This window comes from Marmota monax, unplaced genomic scaffold (assembly GCF_021218885.2).
Source record: "Marmota monax isolate L192 unplaced genomic scaffold, Marmota_monax_Labrador192_F-V1.1 WCK01_AAM20220418_F8-fsc00558, whole genome shotgun sequence".
In the NCBI taxonomy this organism is placed as follows: Eukaryota; Metazoa; Chordata; class Mammalia; order Rodentia; family Sciuridae; genus Marmota; species Marmota monax.
In genome coordinates this window covers 76,752-99,947 of record NW_026693025.1, presented here as the reverse complement: position 1 = coordinate 99,947, position 23,196 = coordinate 76,752, and the positions used below count along the sequence as shown (strand labels likewise).

At 43.5% G+C, this 23,196-nt stretch overlaps 1 pseudogene; it reads left to right on the top strand.

Moving 5' to 3' along the window:
* LOC124098716 (cTAGE family member 2-like) overlaps positions 1 to 23,196 on the top strand; it is a 69,134-nt pseudogene that overhangs the window by 33,670 nt on the left and 12,268 nt on the right.

Sequence of the window (23,196 nt, the reverse complement as noted above, 5' to 3'; positions counted from 1 at the left end):
ACCAACCTCGTTAATGTACTACAAGAATTATATTGGGTGCCACATGAAGCACTAATCCCAATGCCTAGCACATAGCAGAGGCTTTCTAATATAGGAGCTCTTGTTCTTATTGTTGTTGATAGTGGAACTGGGGATTTGGTGGAGCTGTTACTGTGCAGGTCCGTGGCTCCAGGGCATGGAGTGTGGGCTCTGGCTTTCTCAGTTCCCTTCATGTGCTCTGTGGGCTGTTCTCATGATCCAATGGGGCTTTGGGTTCCCAGGATGGGAGTCATAGCTGCCACCTTCCCTTCTGAAAGTAGGTGCCTATGGCCAGTGCATCCTCACCCCTTCCTACCTCTGAGTCCTCTCCAGGTTTCATTGGCCCCTTGAGACTGAAAGCTAACAGAGATGCTGTTGAGAGACCCTGACCATCTGAGTGACAAGAAGGGGGAAAGAGGGACTGTGCAGAGCACTCAGGGCTTCTGGGCCCCAGGTCTGAGGATTCTTCTGTGTGTGGAGCCACCTAAGCCCTTTAGAGCCTGCGCTGCTCAGAAGGCCACCTGTGCTTGTTCTCACCAAGTTCCCCATCCTGCCAGGTCCTTTCCCATTGACAGGACTGTCATAGTGGCCACACCCACTTGGTAATAGCCCTGCATTCAAAACCAACCCTGGGGCAAGGCATGAGCATGTTTACAGAAAAGACATTGCATCAGTATTCAGAATATGCAGTGGATTTTAGTGTATGTATAAGGTTGTGCAATCATCAGTGCTAATTCTAAAACATTGACATCATTCCTGCAACACAATACCATACCTGCATAGTGACTCCCCATCAACCCTCATCCTCCTCTCCATTCACAGCCACTAGTCCACTTCCTGCCTATTCTGGAAATTTCATATACATAGAATCATAAGATGCATGTCTGGGCTTCTTTCACTAAATATAAAGTTTTAAGGTCAACCCATATTGTAGAATATATCAGTTCAGTCCGATGACTCAGTAGCATTCCATTTGATAGGTCAGCTTGCTGGCAGCCCATGGGATTTACTCAGGCACCTGGCACTTGCCTTCACTTCAATTTCTTGCATTCACAGAGACAGAGTCAGCTGGGGGTGGAGCTCAGCACCTGCTGGTCCCTCCTGGGTGTGGGCACACTCTGGGCATGTGCACATTTCTATGGATGAGCATGGCCATACTCATATGCATCCCCAGGAACATGTCATAGTCTTCCAAACCCTGTGTTCAATTCCTTATTCATCTTTTCCCTTTAAGCTTTTTGATGAACATGCTCTCCACTGCCTCAGAGAGCTACATAGGTAAACAATCACCTATAGCTGCTTTTGACAAACATCTCTATAGAAAAGATGAGCCCAGAGCCAGGTCACATACAGCCTTGCAAGTGGTATCCACCAGGAAACCCACAGACAAGTTCTGTACCATGGATGGTTTGGGAATGAGGGTGCAAAAAGTCTCCAGTGGGGTTTTCTTTCCTGTACTGCCCACAGTGCTGGTTTTTACTGGGAAGGTGGTATCATATTTCAAAGCCATTGTGGAGCTGGAGAGGAGGGGGAGTGGCCTAGGTCAAGTTAAAATGTCACAAATGTCTCCATTTTTTTACTAGAATCTGTTCCTCTATTTCTTGTATAAATGCTATCCCAATCATACAAGTGTATGGTGCATCTTCAGAGCCCAGGAAAAATTGATTTTGACAGTGTTTGCCAGTTTCCTTGTGACTTTTATGGAGAAGAGAGATTTCTGATGGCCTTACTCTGACTTTGCCATTAGTGTCACCTTCATGTGATGGAAGTGCCTTCCACAGAGGAGTGTGAGTTGCTATCTAGTCATCAGACCTGGAGCTTCCACAGACAGGAGCAGAAAATACTTGTTCTGGGGATGATTGTGGATGTTCAGCAGTTTCTCTGAGCAGCTCACTCTTTCGATGTAATATTGAATATGGTAATTGCTCTCTCAGTGTCCTGAGGGTACATAGGGTTCTACTTTGGGATTTTAGAGAGCCTAAATTCATTAACATTATTTTGAAACTATCTCCTCAAGATCCTATCCCATGCTGGGCATGGTGTTGCACACCTGAAATTCCTGTGACTCAGGAGTCTGGAGAAAGGAGGATCACAGGTTCAAAGCCAGCTTTAGCAAATTAGTGAGACTCTAGGCAATGTAGTGAAACTCTCTATCACAAAATAAAAAGTAAAAGAAAGGGCTGGGGATGTGACTCAGTGGTTAAATGCCCCCAGGTTCAATCCCCTACACACACACACACACACACACACAACTCAAATCCCACCAGGAAAATAAATATATCAAAAGAAGAAGGTTGGCTTACCACCTTGTTGGGTTGGGCCACCAACTTTCTCACATGTTCCTTACAAATTTGATATTTTATCTTAAAAAGTATCTAGTTTTTGCAGGATTAATATCACTGCAAAGCAATTCTTGTATAAAAAGGTAATAAAGCTCATAGTATATTGGGATGGTCACTGAGGAAACAGAATGGATGATTAATTGCATGCCAGCCATTTAGAACATCACCTGTCTCCTAGTAGCTGTCTCAGTGACTGTTGCTGCTGTCATTCAAGGCTAGCTCCTTCTCTTGTCTTTCTCCTATTTTGGAATGAAAAGTGGGGGGCCAACTGAGGACATAGAGTGTGGGACCCACCTAGTGCCTGGGCTGAGGTGGGGACTGAGGAGAGGAGCAATGGGTGTCGGCCTACTGGAGGGCTGAACGCCTGTGCTGTGGACTTCCACTGCTGAGCTGAGTTTTGCATCTGTTGCTGACTTCTCTGCTTTTCCTTCTTCTCCAGCATTGTGTTGAAGTAGCTTCTCCCCTGTGGTGCCTGCATGAGCCTTGCAGTGGCTCTTTAACTCATTCACTGAGCAAACATTCTAAGCTCCATCTGTAATGGCTGATGCATGGAGGGCTATTCTCATGGTGCACCTTCTGGCCTGAGACATGTACAGATGGCCTGTTAAACATCAGTAAGCTCCCTATGGAGTAGGAGTATGTTTATTCCTATTTGCAGACCAGGTATGAGAGGTAATGTAGGGCAGAAGTCCCCTGAGTGTGAGAAGGCTGAACTGTCCAGGGGATAGAGAGAAGGGGACAGGAGAATGATGGGGAGGTGGGCAAGGCCCAGGTGGCCTTCCTCAGTGAGTGGGACTATCTTAAGAAGAGTAGGGCACTTTCCAGGAGTTTTGATCTAGGAGAGAGAGAGTCTGTGCTGGAGATCTTGACCACTATGAAGAGAGATATAGGGAGAACCCCAAGGCCCTCGCAGCTGTCCAGGTTAGAGATGTTGGGAGAGCAGAGGATTTGGTAGAGGTGACAGTAGGAAGTTGACAGATGAAGATGAATGATAATGATAGAATCTATGAACCCCCATGTGTCACCAGGGTTTGGAGGAGAATCTCTGGGGGCTGAGAGGTGAGGGAGGGGCCACGGCGCTCAGCTCAGCTGAGCAGAGTTTTATGATGTGACTAGTTCTTCTTTGTTTTTGTGCTCTTAGTTTTCTTCTTTTGAAACAAAAAAAAATAAGTCGGTGCTCCCTTTGTTAGACCAGAAGAACAGGCAGTCACTGCCCAAAGGAACCTCAAGCCAAGTCCTGGAGAATGCTGGATAGAATCTTATGTCAGGCCTGAGACCAATGCAGCTGGAGCAGCATGTGGGAGGAGGTGGAGGTCAGGGAGTAGTTTGGTGCTCTCTGGATAGGCTGGGCACCAAGAGAGAGTCTGGCTGGACTCCTGCCTCATGCAGTTGCATCCCTGACCAGCCTCACCCAGCTCACCAGGTTCCAAGCTCACTCACCTGCACCTCTTCACTCCTTTAGGACACAGACGTTTTGAGCACAGCCATTCTCACTGGAAAATCCTTCTCAGTTCCTGTCAAAATCGGGGGAGTTCAAGAGGATATTTCTGTGGTGGACATGTGGGAATCTGTGGAATGCAGGTTGGCTGATGAGGATGTTGTGAAGGTGTGAGTCTTCATCTGCCTGTCTCCCAAGTGCACATGGCTTTCATGGCTCACTGTGCCTAGCCTCCAGATCTGGTGAGCACCCATGCTCCTGGGGCTGTGGGTAAAAATGACCTCACTAAGCAGTAAATGGCTGAATCAGAGACACCTGGGTCATATGGCAGCTGCAGGGGTCCGAGCTGTACCCTCTGCTGAGCCAAAGTCCCAAGGGCAAATTTGTGCTCATTCTCAATTCTTTCTATCTCCATTTTCTTCTCTTCCCTCTCTTTCTTCATGGGATAATGTTTTCTTAACATCAACAATCCCCATACCAACTCAAGTGTTACCAAATTGCTGTGCCCAATAATATTATTTACTTAATATATTTTCTTTAACTGCCATGCTTTCTTGGAGTGGCTGGTTGGCTCAGCTACTGGTTAGAGTGCAGTATTAATAAATGCCTCCCTGTTTCAAACTTAAAAACAGATTTAGTCTCATTATAGGATAATAAATCTCATGAGCTGGATGTACTAAGTTTTTGTTAGTAACATTATAATATGTAACTATTAAAATTTCAAATAGCTCATCCTGTGCTACCTACCTTAATTTGAATATAACCCGAGGAAGATAGCTCAGATGGGGTGTCTGTCTAAGGAACATTTTTACTGTGTGTTTCATTCTAATTAGCTACATTTCTGACTGCAAATTCTGCCAGGAAGAAGTCTATGTTTCCAGTTTTCCATGGTCTTTACAAAGTTCTCCTTGAACTACTAAATTTGGTGTTTCTTCACATTTTTTCTTAGTACATTGGTTGCTGCTTTATTTTGCAGCAGACACCTGAGGGAGAAGGGACTTCAGTCTTGAGGATGATCCTTCCTCCTTCAAGTGCCGAGAGAGGCTTTAGGTTCACTATCCATGTTTCAGAAGGCAACAATACCCAGCCCTTCCCTTCCTCACCTTCTCCCAGCTCTCGTTCAGACAGTTAGGGAAACAATTCAGTCTAAAGAACTTCATGGCCAACAGTAAGGCCTTCATGAGTTCCCCACATAGAAAGGGTCTGGGAAGATTTTATTTCTACACAGTGTGACCTGCAGGCTGCTGTGTCTTGGTCTACAGACAGTTTAGTAAGGAAGAAATGGTGTATTTGTGAGATCTAGTAAAAAACAATGAGCCCATAGAAAACTCACCTTTGGTATTGGTTGTTTCCTGGGCTTGGAACACTAATTCTCTCTGAGAAGAAGTCTGGACTAGCTTAAGACCTGTACACACAGCCATTCCTTGGGCACCTGGTTATGGAACAAGCCCAGGTCTTTCTTTCTCAGCTCAGGGAGACCAATTACTTGCATGAGATCATGTGCATGGATAAAACATTGACCATGTACTGCTCCTCACTGCCTTTGGCCATCCACAGTCCTTACCTTCCCCTGACTTCCAGAAAGCAGGGGCAGAGATGGCTCTTTATGCTTATGCCATCCTGGGTCCAGGTAAGTGAATCCCTCTAGGTCAGTTTCCTAAGCCTTCAGTCCCCTCCTGAGAGCCTCCTCTGTAGCCCCACACTGGATCCTTGTTCTTCTGTCCGGAGAGCTCTATTTGTGGGAGGCCAATTCAAATATAAGTTCATGGATCCTGCTAAAAATATCCTTGGCCCATCCTGATAGATATAGTTTTGGAAGCAAATGGATTTTTCCTATTAACTGTTGCAGCCTCATGAAAAAGCAGAGTTCTTTAGCAAATGATTGTCCACTCATCCAGGAATGAAATGGAGCCCACAGATCATCAAGCTCAGTCCTATAGTCAGACAGGTCCTGCAACTGTCCTTGCTGTCTATGTCAGTGGGCCAGACTTAATTAAACAGCTGTGATGCACAGGCTGTGGCTAAACTCTTAAGGTTCATAGTAAATTCTGCCATGACTCCAAGATGGATGGAGATGTCCACAGATCCCTGTGCTGGCCTCAGCTTCATACCAGGGACAGCACCAGACATTGAATAGTCATTAGCACCCTTAGGAGAACCCCCTCCATCTCTGGGGCTCTTGCTTACTTGTGCCTTCACAGCATAGGAAACACCACAGGGCTCCAAGGAGGAGTTTGCTGGGTCATCAAAGATCTTCATGCACTGTAAGTTCAGTGGCCTGGGTCTGGGATTGTGATATCAAGAAATTGCGAATTCAGCAAGATGCCAATTGTGGCAATGCACAAATTAGCTTCTTAGACCTGGGGTTTTATGACTTTTGAAAAACAGAATCTGAAGGCATAAATATTTTAAAAACCTGGAAATTGACCCTGATTAGGCAAGATTGGAGAGCATAAATGCCAAGTTTTAAGTCAACAATTACTCTGAAGATAAAAATAAAGAAAAAATAGTAAGTGTTGCCGCTTAAGAGAGAGAGTGTTGTGTGTGTGTGCGCATGCACACGTGTGTACATGCATTGTGTACATGTACATGGATGGCTGGATTTTATTTTTTAATATGTTACAGTCATGTAAAAATTGACAAATTTGAACTTCTAATGCAAAATCACAAGATCATGTGGTCCTGGGCCCTGGGATTATGTAGGCTTCACCTGGAGTTGAGTAAAGGTTACCCTTTGTGTAAGGCCTGCACCCCCCAGTTCACCACAGTCTCCACTACTCCCTCATCTACCCCAAGGAGGTAGAGGGACATTTGTCACTTCACATCATACTTGTGAGGCTGGCTTTCTGATCTTAGATTTTAGATGAAAGTGAGTTTTTCTTGTAGTGTGGTCTCATTCTATCTTCCTGATGGAGATTTCTATATCTTTATAGCCCCTAAGAGGAGAAAACTGGATTGTGTTCTGCCAAGCAACGTCTGGGTGGTCAAGGGTTCCTGAAATCAAATCAGAAGAGAAAAGACTACAGAAAATGTGAGTATTTAGTCTTGTGATGAGAAGAAGAGGCCCAGGGGTGAGGTGGTGACAGCACTGTTATGTCTTTCAAGGACCATCATGTGGAAGAGGGAGATTTGTGATTTTTGCATTCCTAAAGTGGAAGTTAAAAAGAACCATTTTTAGTTCAATATAAAAAAAGGGCTGCAGAGATAGTGAGTTCTTTGTTTAAGCTTTCAGACAGACGATGGTGTCCAGATCCTAACTTCACTTCCCTTACCACTAGACCTTGGGCAAATTCCATAACTCATGTGAACTCAGATCCTTATCTACAAATGGGGATGATAATGATATAGTAAAAAGTTACCTTCTATAGAGATTTCTTCTAATGTCATTGTGCAAGGAAGAATGAACAGCAATCAAAATAGTTTTGGAAAGTCCTTTAGAGGAGACTTGGGTTTTGGAAGTTCAAAAACCAGTTGATTAAAAAAGTTTTTTTTTTTTCTTGCTTTAAGCCACAGGGAAAGGGCAAGGGTTAGTTTAAAGGAAATGCTGAGGGGAGCTGAGCTAAGCTGCATTAGGTAGCACCCTCTTTTTCTTCTCTGTGTCTTCTGGTGGAAGTTTCATCTGGTGGCAATCTAGGTATTCTGAGCATGTCTAATTAAATTGCTGTTTGTTATATCTCTGTGTGATAAAGTCTAATGTGGAATTTGGGAAATGATTAAGTGAGAATGTATATCTAAAGAGAGTTATTAAGTGTTTGACCTGTCGTATGTCAATGTTGCATTGATAGATGTGCATATTTGTATCTATATCCATATACATGTCCACATTCACGTCTACAAATCTTAACCTCTACTTGGTTGTAATGGCCACATATCTATGGCTGTGTCTATGCTCTTCCCAGCCCTGAGCACAGTCTGGAACAAGTAAATGTTGTTTAAAATTACAAATGAGTGAACACTAGAGATTCCTGGAGGTGAGAGAAGATACCATGCATGAGTGGTTTTCTCATCTTTGTGGGGCATCTCCACCAAATTTCCTGTTACTGGAAACCTTCAAAAAGAGGTGGAGGGGGCTCTAAAGCCATAGGACTTGGTGATGGGTGGAGACGTGTGCCTGGCCTGTGGTTCACCTTCTTCTGCCCTCCTGGGGATATTCCATTCTGCAACAGGTCTTGATCATCTGCTTCTGGGGTGCAGTGCATATAGAACCACAAAAGCTACCATGATGGAACGTGTGTGACATGTCCCCTTAGCAGTTTTCAACAGCACATGAGTATTAAGAGATATTATTTGTTGAACATTTACTAAGGGCCAAGTACTATCATAATAAGGACATTAGTACTGTTGAACCTCTTCATTTTCACATGGGCCTTTATGCTAGGCAATATCAGGGCCTGGAGTTTGCACACAAGTAAACAGCATGTAGAAGGGTGATGGCACTCCCTGGAGCTCAAGTGGAGTCTCTCAAGTGGAGAGCTCAAGTGGATGTGGAGATTGCAGTCCCTTCCAGGGCCTTCAGACCTGTGAATAATGAGTGTCACTCTAAAGTCATGTACTGCATTGTGTGGGGGAGGTGGCAGTGACCTTCAGGGAGTCACTAGATGATGGCTTTCTCTGGATCATACATGCCTGGAGGGCATGTATGTTAGTCCCTGTGGTTGCTGTAGCAGATCACCATGAACTTGGTGGTTGCCTGTGGTTCTGGAAGTGGGAAGCCTGGGAGAGGCTTGGAGAGCCACCTCCTCCTCGAAGCCCAGGGGACACCTGTTTACTGCCTTTTCCAGCTTCAGAAGTAGGCTACCTTCCCAGATCATGTCTCTCCTTCATCTCAAAGTTAGCAGTGTGGTGCCTTCACCTCTCTCCATGGCCTCTGATCCCACCACCACATCCTCTTTGGCTATAGCTCTCCTCCTCCCCTCAGGAAGACCTGCCCCAAAACTGCCCCTGTCAAGGTTCTTAAAGGTATTTCTGACATTCCTTTGCTACACATGTTGCTTTCCTAGGGCTGGTGTCACAAGTTATTATAAATATGGTGACTTAAACAATAGAAATTTATTCTCCTGTAGGTCAAAAGTCTGAAAGCCTTGCTTCCTCCAGTAACTCTAGATAGGGTCCTTTCTTGCCTTGTGTGGCTTCTGGTGGCTCTGGACATTCCTTGGATTATGACCAATTCCCTTTAATCTCTGTTTCCCTTGTCATTGAATTTGGATTCATCCTGATTCAGGATGATTTCTTCTTGAGATCCTTAAGGTTTATATCTGCAAACCCACTTTTCCAAACAAGGTTGTGTTTTATTGCATTTGCAATTGTATTGTGTCAATGAGTTGTGGCTTCCAGAGCCACTGAGGCCAGTCAAGTTCCTTAGCAGGGGATGAACTCTTTCATGCTCTCAGAGAAATCAATATAAGCACAAGCAGACCTTAAAATGGTGCCTCCAATCTATGGCTGCTATCACTATGTTTCTGGTCTTCAGGTATCAGCTGGACTCATAATAATGAGATGTTAAAGGGCCAATGAAAGAATATTAACATGTGAAAGCCTTACCTACCCAGGAAGGATCTTGTTTCCACAGGTGGTCTGTGAGGGGTCAGGTAAGGCAGTGGACATCAGAAGAAACAAAGTCTGCCACTCAGTAGCCTGTGGGCTGCTGGCCACCAGAGAAAGCCTAGAGGGTCCAGGCAGCACCTGGAAGAGCAGCCTCACTCCTTGGATCATTGTATCCCTTTGAGTGCTGCAAGGAGTTTCTCCCAGAGACTGTCCTTAAAGACAGTATTGGCTGGATGATGGTGTGTTCTCAATGGGGCCCTTACAGAGAAGAAATGGCTGAGCCAGGCACTTCACTCTTCAGGTGTGAGTGGTACTGGTCAGGGTGACAGGTCTTGGGCTCAGGCAGAGCTAAGCTGTACTCCTTCTTTGGTATGGGTTTTTTTTGTTGATGTTACAGATAAGAGAAAGCCCATCCAATGGCCCTCAACTAATGCTAATTCTACTTGGAAGAACAGAGAAAAATTCCAAAAAAGATCAAATGTTATTCTTTGTCATTTAGCAATGCTTCACTAAAATTCCTCTTAAATCCTCAGTTATTCTATTTCTGGGCATGAATTTCTTCCCTTCACACACTGCCAGGAGCCATGCAGTTCAGAAGAAGTTGTCAGGCAGTTTGGAAGTTATTGCCTAATTTTGTCCTTCATTATGGAAGTTATTGCCTAATTTTGTCCTTCATTATGTTGGACTTTTATTGCTCCATTCTAATTGGAGACCTGTCACATATTTCCTGTTGGCCAGGGATGGGCACTGCTGCCTTCTCAACCTTCTGTTTCTGTCAGCTTCACTGTGATTTCAATATTAATCAGATCATTTTTTTCACCTCTGTCTTTGGCATCTCTAATTAGAATTGTTTCTGAAGAATTCAGGGAGATCTTGGAGAAATCCTGCATGAACCTACACACCTCTGCCTTCACTTGCCCAGGATGCATGCCCATGGTTCCTCTCTCCCCTTCTGGGGGACGCTCATCTGCTCTTCTCTGGCAAGGCCCTGCTTGCTACAGGGTTGGGGTTTTGCTGGAGATGTGGGGCTGTGATTGTGCTGCAGACTTAAGGCCTGGACAGGTACAATCCCTAGTGTCCTGTGTCTTTTGAGGACATATTTATTCTGTGATCAGTAGGAGGAAAGGGAGCCCTCCATTGTGCTTTGGTTCTGGTTCACAATTTAAACTCCTGCCATGCAGCTTTGGTGGTGGGAAGGGTGTTTCAGCTTCCCTGAGCCTCCAGAAATAAACTCAGAGGAGCTAAGCAAACTTCATAAATTAACTGGATCACACAACTGTGACACAGGGAGGCATGGATCCAGGCACACAGGCCATGTGATGAGGCTGCTGCCTCCCTCTGCCATTTTTCTATCTATCAGCTTTAATGCAGCACAACTGACACTCAATGAACTGCACATATTTAAGTGGATATTTTGGTATATTTTGTTGGTTTTGTGGGTGCAAAATCACCATCAAAATTGAGGCAGTGAACGTATCTTTAATCTTTGATTTTTTTCTTCATGCTTCTTTATGATCCCTTCTCTTTTGCCCCTCTCCATTTGTCTCAGGTAATGACTTATATGCTCTTTGAGCCTGAAGATTAATTTTTATTTTCTGGAGTTTCATATAAATGAAACAATAAAGTATCTCTATCTTCACCCCCCCCCCATCTCTCTCTCTCTTTTTTTCCCTTCATCATGATTAACTTGAGATTTATCCTTGCTGGTATGTGTCTCAATGATTCTTCTTTTACTGCTGAGTCATGTTCCACCATGTGAATATATCAGTTTGTCCCCCTGTGGCTGGACATTCAGGTTGTTCCTGATTGGGATAATGCTGCTGGGAGCGTTCATGCAAACTTTTGTCTGACATTTCAAGCTGTCATTTCTTTAGGATTACACTTAAATTCATGTTGATCTCCTTAGGAAACTGCTAAATTGTTTCCTGAAGTAGGTGTGACATTTACATCCCTGCCCTGGGTGTCTGAGAATCCCATTGCCTCCACAGTTTTGTCAGCACTTGGTTTCATAGTCCTGTTGATTGTAGCCATTCTGATGGGTCCAGAGAGGTGTGCCATATTGGTTTTATTTTGCATTTCTGAAATAATTAGTGCTATCAAGCTTACTTCCAAGCACTTTTTGACACGTAGTGATATTTGGTAAAGCGCTGCTCAAATTTTTTGCCTCATAAATTTTTAAAAATAGTTGTGATTGAGCTTATCTCATATGATTTGGGAGACTTTATCCCAGATTTTGACCTTTCATGCACTTTCATCTTTTGAAGTGCATAAAATTTTCTCTTGATGAGATATAATATATAATTTTTTTTCTTTTATGAGTTAAGCTTTTTTCCTGTAGAACCTAAGAAGTAATTGCCTAGTACATATTCACAAGATTTTTCTCAAATACTTTTTATTTTATTTTATTTTTTAGTTCAGCTGGTACATTTAGGTCTGTGACATGATTTTTCTGAGTTAATGTTCCTCTATGGGAGGTAAAGGTTTACAGTCATCTGTTTAGCATGGATTTTCCAGGAGTCTCAGCATCATTTATTGAAGACCATTCTTTCCATGTTGAATATCCTGGCATCCTTGTTCTCTATAAAAACAGAGTTTTATTCTGCCTTTCTTGCCTGGAAGGCCTTCATTGTCGTGCATAATCACCCTGTGAGGTTTGCCTGTAATGAATTGCTCACAAAGCCTTGACCAAGTGTCATGAATGTCCTCCCTGTGCTTGGCCCTGGGGAGAGGACATTTACCTTGCTCCAGTATGTTTAACTCTAGCTGTTCTGTTGCTCTTCAAGTGACTTTCATTGAGTTTGAGGAATTTCCCTTCCATTCCTGCTTGTCGGTTTGTTTGTGTGTCTGTTGAGATGACTGCATGGTTTTTGTCCTTTGTTCTATGTGGGGTTATAGAGAAAAAGAGTTTTGAAGTATTTTGAAATTGTTTTTCTTCACAAAGTGGGAGATGACAGCACTGTAGGCCACCTCTTTTTGGATCATGTTTAAATTTCAATTTTAAGTTAAATTTTTGCTTGTTTGTCCCCTAATTCCATAGAAGGGTGGGGAAGTTGCACCAGAACTGTCTTTGGTTATTTAACAACACTGAGAAGGAAAAGCTCTGTGAGCAGGTTCTTTGGTGAGCTGATGAGCTCCTGAGCTCCGGAGGGCAGCAGACATATCCAGCTGTCACACCCTGTTCCAGCTCCTCCCCTGTCACCTGGGGAGCAAGCACTGCTGGAGGAGTGTGTGAATGGCACTGTGAATGTGCCAAAGGGAACATGCAGCAGGAGTTTGGTGTGGCCCTCTCCTGAGACACAGTGCTCCCTGCTCAGCTCTCTCCCATGTGCAATGCTGCTGTGATTCCCCCTTCTGAAAGGGCCTGGTGGACAGGCTGTGAAGCTCCTCCCTCAGCCCTCCAACTGGGCAGGGCATTGTTCATCTGTCTGCTCAGTGCACCTGGTCACTGAGCCTGGCACCAAGCATGTGCTCTATGAATAGATGCCTAGTGCAGCCTCTGGATGATCACTGGAGCCAGAAGAGGACAGCACTGCTGTGGAAGAGGTGGGGCTGTGCAGTCAGGGGATGTGGTCTAAATCTACACAGGCTTTGCTTTAGGGGGATCCTAGGAAGGCTGCTCTTTGAAAAGAATTCTTTTAAATTAAACATAACAGCAGAATCCATTTTGCATAATTATACAAGCATGGAGTGTATCTTATTCTAGTTAGGACCCCATTCTTGTGCAAGGTGGTGGGGTTCACTGTGTTATGTTCATATATGAACTCAGAAAAATTATGTTATATCCATTCCACTGTCTTTCCTTTTCCTGTGCCCCCTCCCTTACCTCCATTCTCCTCTTTCTAATCCCCTGACTTTTACCCTCTTTGCCCTTTATTGTGGTTTACCTTCTACATATCAGAGAAAATTTTCAACCTTTGTTTTTTTAAGATTGGTTTATTTCACTTAGCATGGTAGTCTCCACTTCTATCCATTTGCTAGCATATGCCATAATTTCATTCTTTTTTATGGCTAAGTAATAGTACATTATGTATATGTACCACATTTTCTTTATCCATTTATCCATTGATGAATACCAAGGTTGGTTCCATAGCTTAGCTATTGTGAATTGAGCTGCTGTAAAAATTGATATGGTTGCATCACTGTAATATGCTGATTTTAAGCCCTTTAGACATAGACCAATGAGTGGAATAGCTAGGTCAAATGAGGGTTCCATTCGAAATTTTACAAGGAATCTCCATACTGATTTCCAGAGTGGTTCCACCAGTTTGCAGTTCCACCAGCAGTGTATGAGTGTAACTTTTCCCCACATCCTTGCCAACATTTATTACTTCTGTACTTGATCATTGCCATTTTGACTGGAGTGAGATGAATCTCAGTGTAGTTTTAATTTTCACCTTTCTACTTGCGTCAGATATTGAACATTTTAAGTGAGCCTCAGACTTGGACTCTGTAAAGCCTTGGAGCTACTGGGCACCCATGCATTTTACATGCATGAGTTCATGCAATACTGTGCTCACAGTGTCTGAACCTCACATAGCCTGGCTGTAGAATCCACATCTTACAGGGATGCCAACACATGGGGAAGTCAGTTATCCCCAAATGAAGCAAGCACAGTGCAGGGTCTTGCCTCTGAGCAAGGCTCTCAGGCTGCTTTCTTTGGTGCTCCTTGACTTCACACTGAATGTGCCCTGGGCCTGGTCTAGCTGCTGATCTTTTGTGTGGGCTGTTCTCTCCCTACTCTTAGATTCACATTGGTCATTTTGAACCTATCTTGAGAGGTTATGATTATTACCTTCTGCAGATAAAGGTGTGTCCTCTTTTTCTCTTAAATATCTCAAATGTATACAGAGAAATTCACTCATGTTAGGAACTAAAGAACATCAAAGGAATGAAAGACTGGAACACATTTTGTAGCTAAAGTCCTGGCATGAAGGAGACATGATGAGCATAGATGAGAGATTCAGAGACTCTCACATGTTTTCCCCCAATACAGGGAGATTAGCAGGAGCAATTTATTAGTGCTTTGTTGATGTTTCTCAGTAGAATGTTATGGACTCTTGGAAGTGATCGCTGCCTGTTCAGCTGGTAAAATACGAATTCTATCTCAGAAGAAAATAAGGGTGTGAGCTTCCTTGGGGAGCAGGCAGAGGGGATTGCATGGTCTGCTGTTCATCAGACATGGGCTTGTCACTTGCATTTCATTGTCAAGAGGAACGGGCTCGCAGCAGTGAGAGATCCTTTTTCCCACACACAAAATCTTCTCATCCTTCTCTGATTATATTGTCTCTCATGTGCTCTTGGTTCTCTCAGCCCTCTTCTACTTACAATAATGAAAGACCTGAGACTGGATAGCTTTATAAAGAGAAGAGGTTTCATTTTGCCTCATGGTTCTGGAGGTGCAAGGTCAAAGGATTCCATCTGATAATGACCTTCTTGCCAGTAGAGTTCTGAGTTCATGTGACCAGAGACAAAAAGCACACTTTGAAAACTTGCTACTTCATGTAGAAGTCACAGTAACCCCTTTGGATAACAGGAATCTTACCTCTGTGAGAAATGTGTTCTCCTGTCCTAACCCAAAGAATGGACTAAGAGTTGCAAAGAATCACAAAAAGCCAGGCTTTACTGACAACCATGCAAGCCTGGGTTTCAGAGGACACAGGCACACCCCCTACTATTAAAACCAGCATTTTTTCCTCTAGAGGTGCAAGGTCTCTCCCCAGATCCTCAGTGCCTGAGAACTATGGGGTGCACAGTCTTCCTGAATGTCACCCAAATTTTATTCTCCCCTATTGGTTATTTAAAGGGATATAACTGGAGTTTCTCCATCTCCTTTTGTTTTCCTGGGCAGGAAGGCCTTTCTAGGATTGGTCTGTCCTGTGTGAGGTTTTTCTCTGTTGGTCAGGCTGGGCCCTTTACCCTCACCTCCTGTGTGTCAAGTTTGTCTTGTTTCCTCAGTCAGGTGTTAACTGCTGGTAACCACTTGTTTGGTTTCCTCTTTGGCTGATTTACAGTAATTTTGCATTTAAGACTAAAGGTTGCATTTTGATAATGGACTGCTGGACTTTCTATTTCTCACCTCCACTGCAGAGATGAAGAGACTACTATTCCTAGAGGTAAACTGTCCAGGCCCATGCATGTGTGAAGGAAGGCACAAGAAGCTGGAGCCCAGGTTCAGGTTACTCCAGAATCTGCACTTCACTGATGATGTGCTGCCAACATAGATGTGGTCTGTAGAATTTAAGGAAGATTTAGTGAATCTGGAGGATTCTGATTTGGGAGTGGGATGTCTGGGGTGCAGGGTGTAGGAGGGCACAGTTCTGCTGGAGGACATTTTGATGAAGGGTGTTATGGTGAATCAGAGCCCTAAAAGGAAACTGCAGTCTGGAGAGATGTCAGCAGCACTGAGTAAACAGACTGCAGTCCTGTGTGAAGCCCAGGCCACTGGTCTCTTGAAGGTGGGGAGAGCGTGCAGCCTGCACAGCTATGTGGCATCAGGAAAGCCACTGCTCTTGAGGAGACCATGAGGATGAAATTGGAGGTGACACCTGATCCCTGAAATTCAAAATGTGGATCATTAAGAAATTGATGACCATCCCCAATCCACAACAGTTCCTGGCCCAGGCCCATCAAACAGCAGAGGTGGCTAATGGCACAGCACAACACAGCCATGGCATCCTGGCCGAAGGAGGCCCTTCTAGGGCAAACCAACAGGTGCATACCTGCAGCCTGCCTAAGAATGAATTCTTTATGGAGTCTTATTTGAGTCAGGGCAGATGGGTATGGAGCTTGAGAAGAGTCCTTAAAAATGGAACTGGAACATCTATAAGAATAGAAACAAAACAATATAGGAGAATCCCACAAAAAATGCTTCTTTTGAGATGTGCACTTTGCCTTGGTAAGCTAGGTGGGTTGTGGGGTGGCCTGGGTGTGTGGTGGGGTTGGCCTGGTCACTGTCCCCAGTGAAGAAGCTGAGCTCTGTATCTCTGGAGGCTGAGGCAAAGATGTGTTAATCAGGACTGTGGCTCTGAGTGGCAAGATCCAACTACTGAGTTCCCCCAGTAGAGGGGTGTGATGGTAACATAGCAGACAGTGGGAGGCATGGGGTCTTGGTTATGGCAGCAGCCAGAGAATGGATCTGTTCACTATACTTTCTGTTCCTGTAACCATGCACCAACTTTTTTCAACTTTCACCAACTTTCAGGATCACAGCTGTTTTAGTCTCAAGTCACATCTATGTATCATTGTAAAAAGAGAAGAGAATAATCTTTTACCCTCCTGTTCAAAAACTTTTGAGGAAGTCTCCTGGACAGTTGAGAACAATCCAACTCCTCAGCTTTGTGCTGGGGCTGGTGGAGGAATCTTGGCTGGGGTGGCGATCGGGGGCAAGTAGTGTGTGCATGCTCAGGGAGTCGATTGGGCATGCCTGGGTTACATATTTATCTGGCAAGAAGAATCTTAGGACATAGGAACAGGCTAGAGTTACTAGGTAGATGAATAAGACAAGAGCCCCTCTGCAAAGATTTCTGCTTTAGAAGTTAAAAATTCAAGTGTGTTTCCAGACCTAACTGTTGGGTCTGGGAAATCCGGAAATGCAGGTGATATTCTAAGTTACCAATGGCTTCCCTCAGAATTCATGTGTGGAAGAAAAGCAAGCTTAGCACAGGAGATGTGAGCCCTCTGTTGTGAACTTTGTTCTTGATTGTGACTGAACAGTTCGCCAGGTAGTCCAAGAACACCCAGGTCCTCCTGGCAGGAGAAGCTGGCAAAGGCAGATATGCAGAACAGTAGGGCATAAGATCACAGACAGCCTGGGAGGCAGGCAGCAGTTTGGTTGTGAAGGACATTCCAGCTTCTATCCTGACATCACTAGAGGATGTTATTTTATTAAGTGAGAATTTTAGAAAGTAAACTGAAAATAAAGGTGATTTTGGCAATAGGGTGAGGGATGGGTGAGAGGTAGGAAAAGGCCCTTGAAGAATACCCTTCTATTTCTCCATTAAGAAACCAGAAATGGTTCAGACCAGCAAGAAACAGGGCAATGAAGCTGAGTGGATTCATTATGAAGAGGACCTTGCCATCCTCATGGTCCATACTTTCCTAAATCTCTGCCTAGTCCCACCCAGTCTCTCTCTATGCCATGTCCTTATTGTCTTCCATACCATTTAGCTCTGGTTGACATTGTGATATTTATTTGCTGTATTTATTATTGGCATTTGAAAATTTGCTGCCCCATGTCCCACATCATTCTGTGAAATGACAGTGTGTCTAAATTACTAAGCAAATGTCTGGTCAAGTGATCATGAGGCATGATTTTAATCTTGCCAGGAACCCATGATGTGATAGGACATCTCCCAGGAGCACCCACCCCTGGAGAAGGAAAGTTTTCCTCCCTGAAGTGTGTGCCATAAACAGGGAAGAGCACTATGGAATGTCATGCCTGGCTTGGGGGCAAGTTTTGCCCCCCAAATCATAACTTTGGTCTCATGAGCTTATAGCCAGATCACAGGAGTGAGGCTCTGTGAGAGATGCTCCTGAGACTCTCATGCCTTCTCACCCCCTTTGAACCATATGGAAAAAGGATGTGTTCAGAGCTGTTTGAGGGGAGGGGAGCAGTAGTTGGCAGTGCAAGGGAGAGCAAAGCTTGGCCTACAGACAACACAGTGGGGAAAATACTGCTTGGGTGGTTCTTGGCTACCGTGAACCTGGTGTCAATCATCTGTAATGAGGAAGCAGCCTGTGTGCCGACCTCTCTCACCTAATTAGACCAACATAGGAGACACCTGTGTGAGTCTGCACAGGTTGATAATTATCTTTCCCCCATTTTTTCTGTAACTTGCTATTTGGGGTGATACACTTCACTGAGCCATACTCCATGCTTTTGTTGTTGTTGGCTTGTTTGTTTATTATGGTCTGTAATTAGAGCCTCTCTCCTGTCATGTGTGGGCTTCTTGCTGCTCCTCAGAGGGCACAGCCTTGGTCATGGTCATTGCCTTCTGGTAGGACAATGGGTTAAGCAGTGGTCTTCCACTCCTAGTACTTGAAGTCTCTGCTAAGCAGTCTAAAATTCAAATTCTGGCCTTCAAATCAATCTACAGATATTGCTTCAGAGTTTCCTCAAGCATGGCATGTGTGCCCTTCTGGTACATAACATGAGACTTGGTGGGATTTAAAACAAGTAGCTATCAGATTGTTTTAAATGTACCTCAGGAAATGATGTATTTAGTGCAAGGAGCCCATTCCTCATGAATGCATTTTATTGGGGGCTGAGCTGCATGGGCAGAACTGAGCTATTACTGGTCATTCCCAAACTGAGACCTGGAGGGACAGGAACAGGTCGTGTCTGTGAAAATTATGAACCTACAGCAAGTGACTTCCTACCTGGATTTTTGGAGAGATGGAGGGACTGAGGGTATGGGTCACCAGCAGAGTTCCTCCTGCTCTCATTTGAAAGCATTCAAAGCTCCACTGGGCTGTCTTTCCCGGTGGGAAATAAAAGTTGTTTATGAAGAAAAGACATGGCAGAGACTGTAACAATGCCACACAGATAACTGAACTTTGGGAGATTTGGCCTGAGAAGCCATTGGCTCAAACCTTACAGGAACTTAAATCTCCATTATTTTTGTTACTTTATAAACACATATTGTGCTGCCAGGTGCTAGAGTTGCACAGGTGATTAAGGCCTGACCCTTAGCCTCACAATTTAGAAATGCTCCTTTAAAGCTGTGTGCAAACTGATATGGGGACAGGAGAGTCATGGCTGACAGGCAGTAGTGACTTCCTGGAGCAGGTGGTTTGGGGGCTGTATCTCAAGTGATGGCAGGAGGAATGCAAGTACATTACAGTAAGAATCCCTGTAATTTCACCCCCGGGGGGCTACTTCTCAGGCCATCCCTCACCAGAATTGTAGCCAGTTTTCAACCAGCAATTGCCATGCTAGAAAGGAAAGAGTCAATCAAAGGGTGGATTCTGGTGACTAACTGGGCCACCAAGGCCTGCCCAAGCACCAGGCTTTCCTCTCTGACCCTGGTTGGGTGCTGGTTTCCCGGACTGCCTCAAAATCTTCACTATGTGAGAATGGGTGTCCAGACATCTTTTGGCACAGAAAATAAGTCTTGCCTCTTCCAGGTGTTCAACATGGACTTTTCTATGAATTGTAGTAGGTGATTGGAGGCTACTTTTCTCCTTTTCCTTAAATCTCAGAGATAAAAATTCTCAGCTTCTGATTTTTACAAGTTTACAGTTCACTCCATTTACACATTTACACCATTCTTTTTGTAAAACTTTATCTTCTTTAAAAAAATATTTTTCATTGTGGTGGTACACATCTGTAAACCCAGTGGCTTGGGAAACTGAGGCAGGAGCATCACAAGTTCAAAGGTAGCCTTAGCAACTTAGAAGACCTTGTCTCAGAATAAAAAAAAATTAAAAAAAGATGTGTGGGGATGTGGCTGAGCACTCCTGGGTTCAATCCCTAATACCTCCCCACTAAAAGTAGTTTCAAAACAAGTTTGAAAAATACACATAATTCTATCATTCAGTATTCCTTTACTTTCTGAGACCATGCTAATCCTGCAAAATATTTGTATTTTATATGAATGATTTATAAACCCACCATGAAGACTTAAGCTCATGGTCCCAACACCAGTGCATGTGGCACATGGCACCTATGCTCCAGAGATACTCCCCAGAAGCCCTGTGCCTGGTTACAACTGTGCAGGATTCTGGCAACACCATGTGCTTCTGGGCTCATCAGGTAGACACTCTGTCCTTCCAGGCATGTGAAGCGTATGACTCCTATAAAAACCTGTAAGTGCTGGTGGTACATTTTATGTCTTCTCTGTGAATGGATAAAGTGCTTAAATGAAGTCATCTCATAGATAAGCACATGAGAAGGTTTGCACCAAAATCATAACCTTGGGCTTTGGTTGCCAGCATAGTCTTGATAAGGGGCACCATTTTGATAGTGCTTGTCTAAAAAGGTAGATTTGAACTTTGCTGAATGCAATTTGGGCAGGGATTTCTTTACAAGAAAAAGACTGGCTTTTTTGTCCATTTTTTTTCCTCTATAGAGGTGGTTCAGCAATGGGGGATGAGGGGCATAGAGTCTCTTTCATCAGGAGATGTCATGGGCATCTCAAATTAAGGTAAGCAGCATCCCTTTGTTTGGATGGATTGAATGTAGCCAGCAAGCCCTGGGCATCTCCTAAGCACAGAGAGTGCACATGTGATTCCATCTAGAAAAAATTCTAGAGAATCCAGAGAAGTCTACAGTGGAAAAATCTCATCAGCAGTTGCATGAAGCCAGGAACTCAGGGAGTGATGGAAGGAAAAGAGGCACTCAGGGCAACAGAAATTTTCTGAGTGTAGGGTGGTTTCATAGATATACACAGTATCAAATTCACAGACCTGTACCCTTTAAATATATGCATCATATTAATTATACATTAATTATAAATTATATCTCAGCAAGGGTGGTTAAAGGTCCCCCTGTGTGCATTCACCTTTCCCCATCAGCCTATGGTCCTCTAAAGCCAAGGCCACGTATTCCTTGTGTGGGCTGCACCAAGGTAGCAAAGCATTGCACCCAGGAGGCCTCTGACACAGAGCCCCAGTGTGAACACACAGTCTGCATCTCCCAGCTGTGATCACTGGAGAAGCAGACTAACCTGAGCTTATGTTTTCCCATCCATAACATCGGGACACAACTTCTAATATACATAATATTGGGAGAGTGTAATTGGTATGATTCTAAGTAAACCTTTGAAAACAATTGTTATGCAATAAAAATACACGATAGCTATTATTATTCGTTTTTTATTATTTGTCAAAAATTCAAGGTAAAATAAATAGTTTGGGATCTATTGTACCTTAGAGTGAACTTTGTTAAACAGTAATACATACAAAGTGTTCAGATTTCAATTGAGTAGGTTTTTTTTTTTGCTGTCTTGATATGAAATTTCAATATATTCTGTGAATTTTGTGAGAAATATACTACCTGATTCTGTAGTGTTCTTTCCTTCTAACTTAGTGGCACACTTCTAAAGTTGTAGAAGGTGTCATAAGGAAGAAGTTTAATCCACAATCTTCCATTTCAAATGGATGGGTCAATGGTTTGGCAAACACAGGGCATAGGTAATACAGATGAAATTCCTGCTGCTCTCCCGAATAGAAAATGAAGATAATTATGTGTTCTCTGAACCAATGTGTAGAGAGTACACACACCCATCTCATAGGCTTTAATCTCAATCCTAGAAACAGCCTGTTCTATTAGATTCTGTTTTCTTTACCCAGGAGACAATTCAGAAGTATTAAGTGAGTTGCTTAATGCTGCACACTACTGTGTGCCAGAGTCAGGATTCAAAAACCCTGTCCTAATGGAATGAGCCTCCTGACCCATGCTGCACTGCCCTTCCCTGTTCTGGTCTTCTCTGCAAGAGCTGAAAGAAGAAGGCAGTGTCCATCCCCATGGACCTTCTCAGCTGGGGATATGTGCGTGGGACACGTGAATCAAAGTTTTCACTGCAGTGTACATCTTCACCAAAGACCAAAAAAATCTCAGGTTGAGGCTTTTGGGTTACAAATAATTTACAGATACAGAATCCATGAATAATAGTGCCTGCTGAAACTTGGTGAATATATGGAGTGGGGAACTCTTTTTTTTGTATATCTGATATGGCCCCTGTATGTTATCACATACTCAGATGTTAGCACTCAATATGATGAGCTGTTTTTTGAGTTACACAAGGACGGAGAACATACATATATAAAGGATATTTATATTTTATGAGAGATATATGATAATAACATACAGAATTGCTAAGGTTATTCACTCTGTTACACTTTTTGTTAATGAATGAATGAATTATTTTTCCATGTCATTATAGATCGATAACTGAAATACATGGCAGGGTTAAATCTGCATGTGCTCTGAAAGGATGCAGAGTCACTGTGTTATGATTTCAATTTGAATGACAGAAAAAACCTCAAGGTTTCCAAAGATGATGTGTTCCTGGTAGTGGGATATAGTTCAGAGTGATCTGAAGTGGAATTAGTTGTGGGTGGAAAGCCATTGACAAAGAAGAACCAGAATTTTCCATAAACGTAGGAGAGTTGAGGTCTGTACTCTAGAAAGTAGGGTTGGGAAAGTCCCAGCAATAGGTGACAACTACCTGTACCAGGGAAAAGGTGAGGGCAGAATGGAACTTTCTAGTGTGTGCACTGCAGCCTTCTGATTGGCAGGGAACCCCATTCTCTGGAGTTGGTCTGCGTGGCATGGACAGATTACATTCTTTTTCTTGCTCCAGAAGAAAGGTTCTTCTTGAACTTCAACTTGCCCCAGAACAGTGCTCTCATAGGAAGAGGGTTTACTCTGCAATGGGACTTCTGTTACCATTCCTAAGTATCTAAATGGATGGCAGCCAGGCTAACCTATGTGTCAGCATCATGGGATTTAAAAATAAGAGCATGACCTTCCATTCCATTTTTCTGCTCTAAGTGGAAATTGTATTCTGATTGTTCCCTTTACAATACTGGACAAAATAATACAGATTCAAGTCGTTCAAACATGTCCCCCCAAACTGCTGATATTTTGGGTATTCATTTTCTCCCTTTTGAAAAAGTAAAGCAAAGAAGATAGAAAAGTATTTTCCCCCTCAAATTTGAAGAATCAAATAGATGCCCTCTTCAGCTCAAACTGGGATTATGGGGCTGAAAGACATGTTAGTTACCACTATACACTATTAACTTTTAAAAAAAAATAATTTGTTCTAATTAATTATACATGACAGTAGAACACATGGTTTATAACTTCTCATTCTTCTGGTTGTACCTGATATAGGGTTATACTGGTCATGC